The sequence below is a fragment of the Cetorhinus maximus genome, unplaced genomic scaffold (assembly GCF_964194155.1).
Source record: "Cetorhinus maximus unplaced genomic scaffold, sCetMax3.hap1.1 HAP1_SCAFFOLD_294, whole genome shotgun sequence".
NCBI classification, from domain to species: Eukaryota; Metazoa; Chordata; class Chondrichthyes; order Lamniformes; family Cetorhinidae; genus Cetorhinus; species Cetorhinus maximus.
In genome coordinates this window covers 366,314-380,254 of record NW_027596249.1, presented here as the reverse complement: position 1 = coordinate 380,254, position 13,941 = coordinate 366,314, and positions in this window count along the sequence as shown.

Sequence of the window (13,941 nt, the reverse complement as noted above, 5' to 3'; positions counted from 1 at the left end):
ATTCTTACTCAGTAACCCTTTTCTCCCCATTCTTGCCCATTAACCCCATTCTCCACAGTCTTACCAATTAATCCAATTCTCCCCATTCTTACCCAGTAACCCTATTCTCCCCATTCTTACCCAGTAAGCCCATACTCCCCATTCATACCCTGTAACCCCATTCTCCCCAATCTTAGCCAGTAACCCCATATTCCCCATCGTTACACAGTAACCCCATTCACCCCTTTCTTACCCAGTAACCCCATACTTCCCATTCTTACCCAGTAACCCCATAATTCCCATTATTACCCAGTATCCACATTCTCCCCATTCTTACCCAGTAACCCCATTCTTCCCACTCTTAGCCAGTAACCCCATTCTCCCCATTCTTACCCAGTAACACCATTCTCCCCATTCTTACCGAGTAAACCCATACTCCCCATTCTTACCCAGTAACAACATTCTCCCTATTCCTTCCCAGCAACCCCAATCTCCCCATTCTTACCCAGTAAGCCCACTCTCCCCATTCTTACCCAATAACCCCATACTCCCCATTCTTAACCAGTAACCCCATTCTCCCCATTCATACCCAGTAACCCCATTCTCCCCATTCTTACCCAGTTACCCCATACTCCCCATTCTTACCCAGTAACCGAATACTCCCCATTCTTACCCAGTAACCCCATATTCCCCATTCTTACCCAGTAACCGCATTCTGCCCATTCTTATCCAGTAACCCCATACTACCCATTCTTAGCCAGTAACCCCGTAGTCCACATTCTTACCCAGTAACCCCATTATCCCCATTCTTACCCAGTAACCCCATTCTCCCCATTCTTACCCAGTAACCCCATTCTCCCCATTCTTACCCATAACCCCTTTCTCCCTATTCTTATCCAGTAACTCCATTATCCCCATTCTTACCCAGTAAACCCATTCGCCCCATTCTTACCCAGTAACCCCATTCATACCCAGTAAACCCATTCTCCCCATTCTTACCCAGTGATCCCATACTCCCCAATCTTAACCAGTAACCCCATTCTCCCCATTCTTACCCAGTAACCCCGTTCTCCCCATTCTTACCCAGTAACCCCATTCTTCCCATTCTTTCCCAGTAACCACATTCTCCCCATTCTTACCCAGTAACCCAATACTCCCCATTCTTACCCAGTAACCCCATTCTCCCCATTCTTAGTCAGTAACCCCATACTCCCCATTCTTACCCACTAACAGCATAATCCCCATTCTTAACCTGTAACCCCATTCTCCCGATTCTTACCCAGTAACCCCATACTCCCCATTCTTTACCAGTAACCCCATTCTCCCCATTCTTACCCAGTAACCCCGTTCTCCCCACTCTTACCCAGTAAAACCATTCTCCCCATTCTTACCCAGAAACACCATTCTCCTCATTCTTACCCAGTAAACCCATACTCCCCATTCTTACCCAGGAACCCCATTCTTACCCAGAAACCCAATTCTCACCATTCTTACCCAGTAACCCCATTGTCCCCATTCTTCCCCAGTAACCCCATTCTCCCTATTCTTACCCAGTAACCCCATTCTCCCCATTCATACCCAGTAACCCCATTCTCCCCATTCTTACCCAATAACCCCATTGTCCCCATTCCTACCCAGTAACCCGATTCTCCCGATTCTTACCCAGTAACACTATTCTCTCCATTCTTACCCAGTAACCCCATTCTCCCCATTCTTACGCAGTAACCCCATTCTCCCCATTACAACCCAGTAACCCCATTCTCCCCATTCTTAGCCAGTAACCCCATTCTCCCCATTCTTACCCCGGAACCCTATTCTCCCAATTCTTACCCAGTAACCCCATTCTTACCCAGTAACCCTATACTCCCCATTCTTACCCAGTAACCCCATACGCCCCATTCTTACCCAGTAACCCCATTCTCCCCATTACAACTCAGTATCTCCATTCTCCCCATTGTTACCCAGTAACCCCATACTCCCCATTCTTACCCAGTAACGCCATTCCCGCAATCTTACCCAGTAACACCATTCTCCCCATTCTTAACCAGTAACCCCATTCTCCCCATTCCTACCCAGTAACACCATTCTCCCCATTTTTACCCAGTAACCCCATTCTCCCCATTCCTACCCAGTAACACCATTCTCCCCATTTTTACCCAGTAACCCCATTCTCCCCATTCTTACACAGTAACCCCATACTCCCCATTCTTACCCAGTGACCCCATTCTCCCCATTCTTACCAAGTAACCCTTAAATCCCCAATCCTTACACAGTAAACCCATTCTCCCCATTCTTACCCATTAAACACATTCTCCGCATTCGTACCCAGTAACCGCGTTCTCCCCACTCTTACCCAGTAAAACCATTATCCCCATTCTTACCCAGAAACACCATTCTCCTCATTCTTAACCAGTAAACCCATACTCCCCATTCTTACCCAGTAACCCCATTCTCCCCATTTTAACCAGTAACCCCATTCTCCACATTCTTACCCAGTAAACCCACACTCCCCATTCTTACCCAATAAACCAATACTCCCCATTCTTACCCAGTAACCCCATTCTCCCCATTCATCCCCAGTAACCCCATTCTCCCCTTTCTTACCCAGTAACCCCATTCGCCCCATTCTTACCCAGTAACCCCATTCATACCCAGTAACCCCATAATCCCCATTCTTTACCAGTAACCCCATTCTCCCCATTCTTACCCAGTAACCCCATTCTCCCCACTCTTACCCAGTAAGACCATTCTCTCCATTCTTACCCGGAAACACCATTCTCCTCATTCTTACCCAGTAAACCCATACTCCCCATTCTTACCCAGTAACCCCATTTTCCCCATTTTAACCAGTAACCCCATTCTCGACATGCTTACCCAGTAAACCCACTCTCCCCATTCTTACCCAATAAAACCATAATCCCCATTTTTACCCAGTAACCCCATTCTCCCCATTCATACCCAGTAACCCCATTCTCCCCATTCTTACCCAGTAACCCCATACTCCCCATTCTTACTCAGCAACCCCATTCTGCCCATTCTTACCCAGTAACTCCATTCTACCCATTCTTACCCAGTAACCTCATTCTCCCCAGTGATCCACAGTAACGCCAATCTCCCCCTTCGTACCCAGTAACCGCATTCTCCCCATTCTTACCCGTTAACCACATTCTACCCATTCTTACCAAGTAACCCAATTCTCCCCATTCTTCCCCAGCAACCCCATTCTCCCCATTCTTACACAGTAACGCCTTTCTCCCCATTCTTACCCAGTAACCAAATTCTCGCCATTCTTAACCAGTAACCCGATTCTCCCCATTCGTACCCAGCAACCCCATTCTCCCCATTCTTTCCCATTAACCCCATTCTCCCCATTCTTAGCCAGTAATGCCATTCTCCCCATTCTTACCCAGTAACCCCATTCTCCCCATTACAACCCAGTAACCCGATTCTCCCGATTCTTACCCAGTATCCCCATTCTCCCCATTCTTACCCAGTAACCCCATTCTCCCCATTACAACCCAGTAACCCCATTCTCACCATTCTTACCCAGTAACTCCATTCTCCCCATTCTTACCCAGTAACCTCATTCTCCCCAGTGATCCACAGTAACGCCAATCTCCCCCTTCGTACCCAGTAACCCCATTCTCCCCATTCTTACCCATTAACCCCATTCTCCCCATTCTTACCAATTAACCCCATTCTCCCCAATCGTACCAAGTAAACCCATTCTCCCCATTCGTACCCAGTAACCCCATTCTCCCCATTCTTACCCATTAACCCCATTCTCCCCATTCTTAACAAGTATAACCATTCTCCCCATTCTTACCCAATATCCCCATAATGCCCATTCTTACCCAATAACTCCATTCTTCCCATTCCTACCCAGTAACCCCATAGACCCCATTCTTACCCAGTAACCACTATCTCCCCATTCTTACCCAGTAACCCCATTCTGCCCATTCTTACCCAGTAATCCCATACTCCCCCTTCTTACCCAGTAACCCTATTCTCCACATTCTTACCCAGTAACCCCATTCTCCCCATTCTTACACAGTAACCACATTCTTACCCAGTAACCCCATTCTCCTCATTCTTACACAGTAACCCCATTCTCCCCATTCTTACCCAGTAAACCCATTATTACCCAGTAACCCCATTTTCCCCATTCTTACCCAGTAACCCCATACTCCCCATTCTTACCCAGTAACCCGATTCTCCCCATTCTTAACCAGTATCCCCATTCTTCCCATTCTTACCCAGTAACCCCATTCTCCCCATTCTTACCCATTAACCCCATTCTCCCCATTCTTACACAGTAACCCCATACTCCCCATTCTTACCCTGTAACCCCATTCACCCTATTCTTACCCATTAACGTCATTCTCCCCAGTCTAACCGAATAACCACATTCTCCCCAATATTACCCCGTAACCCCCAATCCACATTCTTAGCGAGTAACGCCATTGTCCCCTTTCTTACCCTGGAAACACATTCTCCCCATTCTTACCCAGTAACCCCATACTCCCCATTCTTACCCAGTAACCCCTTTTGCACCATTCATATCCAGTAACCCCATCTCCCCATTCTTACCCAGTATCCCCATTCTCCCCATTCTTACCCAGTAAACCCATCTCCCCATTCTTACCCAGTAACCCCGTTCTCCCCATTCTTACCCAGTTACCCCATACTACACATTCTTGCCCAGTAACCCCATTCTCCCCATTCTTACCCAGTAACCCCATTCTCCTCATTCTTTCCCAGTTACCCCATACTCCCCATTCATACCCCGTAACCCCATTCTCCCCATTCTTACCCAGTCACCCCATTCTCCCCATTCTTACCCATTAACCCCATACTCTGCATTCTTACCCAGTAACCCCATTTCCCCATTCCTACTCAGTAACCCATTATCCCCATTCTTACCCAATAACCCCTAACACCGGATTCTTACCCAGTAACCCCACACTCCCCATTCTTAGCCAGCAACCACATTCGCCCCATTCTTACCCAGTAACTCCAATCTTCACATTCTTACCCAGTAACCCCTTAGTCTCCATTCTTTCCCTGTAGTCCCATACTGCCCATTCTTACCCAATAACCCCATTCTCCCAATTCTTACCCAGTTACCCCATTCTCCCTATTCTTACCCAGTAACCCCATTCTCCCCATTCTTACGCAGGAACCCCATTCTTACACAGTAAACCTATTCTCCCCATTCTTACCAAGTTACCCCATACTCCCCATTCATACCCACTAAACCCACACTCCCCATTCTTACATAGTAAACCCATTCTCCCCATTCTTACCCAGTATCCACATTCTCCCCATTCTTACTCAGTAACCCCATACTTAACCAATAACCCCATTGTCCTTATTCTTACATAAAAACCCCATTCTCCCCATTCTTACCCAGTAACACCATTCTCCACATTCTTACCCTGTAACCCCATTCTTACCCTGGAACACCATTCTCCCCATTCTTAGCCAGTAACCCCATTCTCCCCATTCTTACCCAGTAAACCCATTCTCCCCATTCTTACCCTGTAAACCCACTCTCCCCATTCTTAACCACTCACCCATTTCTCCCCATTCTTACCCAGTAACCCCATTCTCCACATTCTTACCCAGTAACCCCATTCTGCCCATTCGTACCCAGTAACTCCATTCTCCCCATTCTTACCCAGTAACCCCGTTCTCCCCATTTTTACCCATTAACCCCATTCTCCCCATTCCTACCAAATAAACCCATTCTACCCATTCTTACCCATTTACCCCATTCTCCACATTCTTACCCATTAACCACATTCTCCCCATTCTTACACAGTAACCCCATTCTGCCCATTCGTACCCAGAATCCCCATACTCCACAGTCATACCCAGTAACCCCTTTCTCCCCATTCTTACCCAGTAACCCCATTCTCCCCATTTTTACCCATTAACCCCACTCTCCCCATTCTTACCCAGTAACCGCATACTCCCCATTCTTACCCAGTAACCCCATTCTCCCCATTCTTACCCAATAACCCCATTCTCCCCATTTTTACCCAGTAGCCCCAAACTCCCCATTCTTACCCAGTAACCACATACTCCCCATTCTAACCCATTAACCCCATGCTCCACATTCATACCCAATAACCCCATTCTCCCCGTTCTTACCCTGTAACCCCATTCTCCCCATTTATACCCAGTAACCCCATTCCCCCTATTCATAACCAATAACCCCATTCTCCCCATTCTTACTCAGTAACCCCATACTCCCAATTCTTGCCGAGTAACCCCATACTCCCCATTCTTACCAAATAAACCCGCTCCCCCCATTCGTACCAAGTAACCCCATTCTCCCCATTCTTACCCATTAACCCCATTCTCCCCATTCTTTCCCAGTAACCCCATACCCCCCATTCTTACCCAATAAACCTATACTCCCCATTGTTACCCATTATCCCCATTCTCCCCATTCTTACCAATTAACCCCATTCTACCCATTCTTACCAAGTAATCCCATTCTCCCCATTCGTACCATGTAACCTGATTCTCCCGATTCTTACTCATTAACCCCATTCTCCCGATTCTTATCAAGTAACCCCATTCTCCCCTTTCGTATCCAGTAACCCCATTCTGCCCATTCTTACCCATTAACCCCATTCTCCCCATTCTAACCGAGAAACCCAATTCTCCCCATTCTTTCCCAGTTGCCCCATTCTCCCCATTCTTTCCCAGTAACCCCATTCTCCCCATTCTTACCCAGCAACCCCATACTCCCCATTCTTACCCAGTAACCACATTCTCCCCATTCTAACCGAGTAACCCCATTATCTCCATTCTTACCCATTAACCCCATTCTCCCCATTCTTACCCAGTATCCACAGTCTCCCTACTCGTACCCAGTAACCCCATTCTCCCCATTGTAACCCATTAACCCCATTTTTTCCCAGTAACCACATTCTCTCCATTGTTACCCAGTAACCCCATTCTCCCCATTCTTACCCATTAACCCCATTCTCCCCATTCTTACCAATTAACCCCATTCTCCCCAATCTTACCAAGTAAACCCATTCTCCCCATTCGTACCCTGTAACCCCATTCTCCCCATTCTTACCCATTAACCCCTTTCTCCCCATTCTTAACAAGTAAAACCATTCTCCCCATTCTTACCCAATAATCCCATACTGCCCATTCTTACCCAATAACTCCATTCTCCCCATTCCTACCCAGTAACCCCATTCTCCCCATTCTTACCCAGTAACCCCATTATCCCCATTGTAACCCAGTAACCACATACTCCCCATTCTTACCCTGTAACCCCATACACCCCTTTCTTACCCAGTAACCACTATCTCCCCATTCTTACCCAGTAACCCCATTCTGCCCATTCTTACCCTGTAACCCCATACTCCCCCTTCTTACCCATTAACCCTATTCTCCACATTCTTACACAGTAACCCCATTCTCCTCATTCTTACACAGTATCCACATTCTTACCCAGTAACCCCATTCTCCTCATTCTTACACAGTAACCCCATTCTCCCCATTCTTACCCAGTAAACCCATTATTACCCAGTAACCCCATTTTCCCCATTCTTACCCAGTTACCCCGTACTCCCAATTCTTACCCAGTAACCCGATTCTCCCCATTCTTAACCAGTATCCCCATTCTCCCCATTCTTACCCAGTAACCCCATTCTCCCCATTCTTACCCAGTAACCGCATACTCCCCATTCTTACCCAGTAACCCCATTCTCCACATTCATACCCAGTAACCCCATTCTCCCCATTCTTACCCATTAACCCCATTCTCCCCATTCTTACACAGTAACCCCATACTCCCCATTCTTTCCCTGTAACCCCATTCACCCTATTCTTAACATTAATGTCATTCTCCCCATTCTAACCGAATAACCACATTCTCCCCAATATTACCCAGTTACCCCCAATCCACATTCTTAGCGAGTAACGCCATTGTCCCCTTTCGTACCCTGTAAACACATTCTCCCCATTCTTACCCAGTAACCCCATACTCCCCATTCTTACCCAGTAACCCCTTTCGCCCCATTCTTATCCAGTAACCCCATTCTCCCCATTCTTACCCAGTAAATCCATTCTCCCCATTCTTACCCAGTAACCCCATTCTCCACATTCTTACCCAGTATCCCCATTCTCCCCATTCTTACCCAGTAAACCCATCTCCCCATTCTTACCCAGTAACCCCATTCTCCCCATTCTTACCCAGTTACCCCATAATACCCATTCTTGCCCAGTAACCCCATCCTCCCCATTCTTACCCAGTAACCCCATTCTCCCCATTCTTTCCCAGTTACCCCATACTCCCCATTCATACCCCGTAACCCCATTCTCCCCATTCTTACCCAGTCACCCCACTCTCCCCATTCTTAACCATTAACCCCATACTCTGCATTCTTACCCAGTAACCCCATTTCCCCATTCCTACTCAGTAACCCATTATCCCCATTCTTACCCAATAACCCCTAACACCGGATTCTTACCCAGTAACCCCATACTCCCCATTCTTAGCCAGCAACCACATTCGCCCCATTCTTACCCAGTAACTCCATTCTTCACATTCTTACCCAGTAACCCCTTAGTCTCCATTCTTTCCCTGTAGCCCCATACTGCCCATTCTTACCCAATAACCCCATTCTCCCAATTCTTACCCAGTTACCCCATTCTCCCTATTCTTACCCAGTAACCCCATTCTCCCCATTCTTACGCAGGAACCCCATTCTTACACAGTAAACCTATTCTCCCCATTCTTACCAAGTTACCCCATACTCCCCATTCATACCCAGTAAACCCACACTCCCCATTCTTACATAGTAACCCCATTCTCCCCATTCTTACCCAGTAACCACATTCTCCCCATTCTTACTCAGTAACCCCATTCTTAACCAGTAACCCCATTGTCCTTATTCTTACATAAAAACCCCATTCTCCCCATTCTTACCCAGTAACACCATTCTCCACATTCTTACCCTGTAACCCCATTCTTACCCAGGAACACCATTCTCCCCATTCTTATCCACTAACCCCATTCACCCCATTCTCACCCAGTAACCCCATACTCACCATTCTTACCCAGTAACCCCATTCTCCCCATTCTTACCCAGTAACCCCATACTCAACATTCCTACCCACTAAACCTATACTCCCCATTTTTACCCAGTAAACCCATTCTCCCCATTCTTACCCAGTAACCCCATACTCCCCATTCTTAACCAGTAACCCCATTCTCCCCATTCTTACCCAGTAACCCCATTCTCCACATTCTTACCCAGAAACCCCATTCTCCCCATTCTTACCCAGTAACTCCATTCTCCCCATTCTTTCCCAGTAACCCGATTTCCCCATTGTTACCCATTAACCCCATTCTCCCCATTATTAACAAGTAAACCCATTCTACCCATTCTTACCCATTTAGCCCATTCTCACCATTCTTACCCAGTAACCACATTCTCCCCATTCTTACCCAGTAACCCCATTCTGCCCATTCGTACCCAGAAGCCCCATATTCCACATTCTTACCCTGTAACTCCATTCTCACCATTCTTACCCAGTATCCCCATTATCCCCATTCTTTCCAAGTAACCCCTTTCTCCCCATTCTTACCCAGTAACCCCATTCTCCCCATTTTTACCCATTAACCCCACTCTCCCCATTCTTTCCCAGTAACCCCATACTCCACATTCTTACCCAGTAACCCCATTCTCCCCATTCTTACCCAATAACCCCATTCTCACCATTTTTACCCAGTAACCCCAAACTCCACATTCTTACCCAGTAACCCCATTCCGCATATTCATAGCCAATAACCCCATTCTCCCCATTCTTACTCAGTAACCCCATACTCCCAATTCTTGCCGAGTAACCCCACACTCCCCATTCTTACCCAATAAACCCGTTCCACCCATTCGTACCAAGTAACCCCATTCTCCCCATTCTTACCCATTAATCCCGTTCTCCCCATTCTTTCCCATTATCCCCATACTCCCCATACTTACCCAATAAACCTATAGTCCCCATTCTTACCCATTATCCCCATTCTCCCCATTCTTACCAATTAACAGAATTCTCCCCATTCTTACCAAGTAAACCCATTCTCCCCATTCGTAACCAGTAACCCCATTCTCCCGATTCTTACACATTAACCCCATTCTCCCCATTCTTATCAAGTAACCCCATTCTCCCCTTTCGTATCCAGTAACCCCATTCTGCCCATTCTTACCCATTAACCCCATTCTCCCCATTCTAACCGGGAGACCCCATTCTCCCCATTCTTACCCAGTTGCCCCATTCTTCCCATTCTTACCCATTAACCCCATTCTCCCCATTCTTACCCAGTAACCACATTCTCCCTACTCGTACCCAGTAACCCCATTCTCCCTATTCTAACCCATTAACCCCATTCATTCCCAGTAACCACATTCTCTCCATTGTTACCCTGTAACCCCATTCTCCCCATTCTTACCCATTAACCCCATTCTCCCCATTCTTACCAATTAACCCCATTCTCCCCAATCTTACCAAGTAAACCCATTATCCCCATTCGTACCCAGTTACCCCATTCTCCCCAGTCTTACCCATTAACCCCATTCTCCCCATTCATACCAAGTAAAACCATTCTCCCCATTCTTTCCCAGTAACCCCATACTCCTTATTCTTACCCAATAAACCATTACTCCCCATTCTTACCCATTAACCACATTCTCCCCATTCTTACCAATTAACCCCATTCTCCCCATTCTTACCCAGTAACCCCATTCTCCCCATTCTTATCCAGTAACCCCATTCTCCCCATTCTTATCCAGTAACCCCATTCTCCCAATTCATACCCAGTAACCCCATATTCCCAATTCTTATCCTGTAACCCCATACTCCCAATTCTTACTCAGTAACCCCATTCTCACCATTCTTACCCAGTAACTCCAATATCCCAATTCTTACCCAGTAACCCCATACTCCCCATTCATACCCAGTATCCCCATTCTCCCCATTCTTACCAAGTAACCCCATACTCCCCATTCTTACCCAGTAACCCCATTCTCCCCATTCTTACCCAGTAACCCCATTCTCCCCATTCTTACCCAGTAACCCCATTCTCCCCATTCTGACCCAGTAACCCCATTCTTCCCCAGTAACCCAAATCTCCCCATTCTTACCCAGTAACCCCATTGTCTCCATTCTTCCCCAGTAACCCCATTCTACCCATTCTTACCCAGTAACCCCATTGTCCCCATTCTTACCCATTAACCCCATTCTCCCCATTCTTACCCATTAACCCCATTCTCCCCATTCTTACCCAGTAACACCATTCTCCCCATTCTTACCCAGTATCCCCATTCTCCCCATTCTTACCCAGTAAACCCATTCACCCCATTCTTATCCAGTAACCCTACTCTCCCAATTCTTACCCAGTAATCCCATATTCCCCATTCTTTTCCAGTAACCCCATACTACCTATTCGTACCCAGTAACCCCATTCTCCCCATTCTTAACCAGTAACTCCATTCTCCCCATTCTTACCCAGTAACCCCATACACCCTATTCTTACCCAGTATCCCTATTCTCCCCATTCTTACCCAGTAACCCCATACTCTCCATTCTTTCCCAGTAACACCATTCTCCCCATTCTTACCCAGTAACTCCATTCTCCCCATTCTTACCCAGTAACCCCATACTCCGCATTCATACCCAGTATCCCCATTCTCCCCATTCTTACCCAGTAACCCCATACTCCCCATTTTTACCCAGTAACACCATTCTCCCCATTCTTACCCAGTAACCCCATTCTCCCCATTCTTACCCAAGTAACCTCATTCTCCCCATTTTGACCCAGTAACCCCATTCTTACCCAGTATCCCAATTCTCCCCATTCTTACCCAGTAACCCCATTGTCCCCATTCTTCCCCAGTAACCCCATTCTCCCCATTCTTACCCATTAACCGCATTCTCCCCATTCGTACCCATTAACCCCATTCTCCCCCTTCTTACCAAGTAACACCATTCTCCCCATTCTTACCCAGTAACCCCATTCTCCCCATTCTTACCCAGTAAACTCATTCACCCCATTCTTATCCAGTAACCCCACTCTCCCAATTCTTACCCAGTAACCCCATATTCCCCATTCTTTTCTAGTAACCCCATTCTCCCCATTCTTACCCAGTAACCCCATTCTCCCCATTCTTAGCCAGTAACTCCATTCTCCCCATTCTTACCCAGTAACCCCATTCACCGCATTATTACCCAGGAACCCCATTCACCTCATTCTTACCCAGTAACCCCATACTCCCCATTCTTACCCAGTAACCCCATATACCCAGTCTTACCCAGTAAACCCATTCTCCCCATTCTTACCCAGTAACCCCATTTTCCCCATTCTTATCCAGTAACCCCATTCTCTCCATTCTTATCCAGTAAACCCATTCTCCCAATTCATACCAAGTAACCCCATATTCCCAATTCTTATCCTGTAACCCCATACACCCAATTCTTACCCAGTAACCCCATTCTCCCAATTCTTACCCAGTAACCCCATTCTCCCCATTCTTACCAAGTAACCCCATACTCCCAATTCTTACCCAGTAACCCCTTTCTCCCCATTCTTACCCAGTAACCCCATTCTCCCCATTCTTACCCAGTAATCCCATTCTCCCCATTCTTACCCAGTAACCCCATTCGTCCCCAGTAACCCAATTCTCCCCATTCTTACCCAGTAACCCCATTGTCCCCATTCTTCCCCAGTAACCCCATTCTCCCCATTCTTACCCAGTAACCCCATAGTCCCCATTCTTACCCATTAACCCCATTCTCCCCATTCTTACCCATTAACCCCATTCTCCCCATTCTTACCCAGTAACACCATTCTGCCCATTCTTACCCAGTAACCCCATTCTCCCCATTCTTACCCAGTAAACCCATTCACCCCATTCCTATCCAGTAAACCTACTCTCCCAATTTTTACCCAGTAACCCCATATTCCCAATTCTTTTCCAGTAACCCCATACTCCCCATTCTTACCCAGTAACCCCATACTCCCCATTGTTACCCAGTATCCACATTCTCCCCATTCTTACCCAGTCACCCCATACTCTCCATTCTTTCCCAATAACCCCATTCTCCCCATTCTTACCCAGTAACTCCATTCTCCCAATTCTTACCCAGTAACCCCATACTCCCCATTCATACCCAGTATTCCCATTCTCCCCATTTTACCCAGTAACCACATACTCCCCATTCTTACCCAGTAACCCCATTCTCCCCATTCTTACCCAGTAACCCCATTCTCCCCATTCTTACCCAATAACCCCATTCTCCCCATTTTTACCCAGTAGCCCCAAACTCCCCATTCTTACCCAGTAACCACATACTCCCCATTCTAACCCATTAACCCCATGCTCCACATTCATACCCAATAACCCCATTCTCCCCGTTCTTACCCTGTAACCCCATTCTCCCCATTTATACCCAGTAACCCCATTCCCCCTATTCATAACCAATAACCCCATTCTCCCCATTCTTACTCAGTAACCCCATACTCCCAATTCTTGCCGAGTAACCCCATACTCCCCATTCTTACCAAATAAACCCGCTCCCCCCATTCGTACCAAGTAACCCCATTCTCCCCATTCTTACCCATTAACCCCATTCTCCCCATTCTTTCCCAGTAACCCCATACCCCCCATTCTTACCCAATAAACCTATACTCCCCATTGTTACCCATTATCCCCATTCTCCCCATTCTTACCAATTAACCCCATTCTACCCATTCTTACCAAGTAATCCCATTCTCCCCATTCGTACCATGTAACCTGATTCTCCCGATTCTTACTCATTAACCCCATTCTCCCGATTCTTATCAAGTAACCCCATTCTCCCCTTTCGTATCCAGTAACCCCATTCTGCCCATTCTTACCCATTAACCCCATTCTCCCCATTCTAACCGAGAAA